Genomic DNA, 304 nt, shown 5'->3' on the forward strand with positions numbered 1-304 from the left:
AAGCCGTGGAGAATGTGGGCAAAAGGCAGAGCGCCGGTAGACAGTCGTTGAACGGTAGCGAAAACTGGCCCAAACCGTCGAGTCCATTTGCCACAGCAAAGCACGATCTCACCCTCTCTCCCTCCCCTCCCTCCTCGAGTCTCGAGTCTCACCTGTACCCAGGCGAAGGGGATGGCAAGGAAGGAAGCAAGCAAGCAAGCAAGCAAGAAGGGTGGAGAAGGCGAAATACATCAGGATTGCATCCCCACCACCGGACACCTTCCCCTTCTCGCGGTCGCGCAAGGGGTAGGAAGCTGGACGAGGG

Source organism: Apis dorsata, unplaced genomic scaffold (genome assembly GCF_000469605.1).
Source record: "Apis dorsata unplaced genomic scaffold, Apis dorsata 1.3 scaffold_133, whole genome shotgun sequence".
Taxonomy (NCBI): domain Eukaryota; kingdom Metazoa; phylum Arthropoda; class Insecta; order Hymenoptera; family Apidae; genus Apis; species Apis dorsata.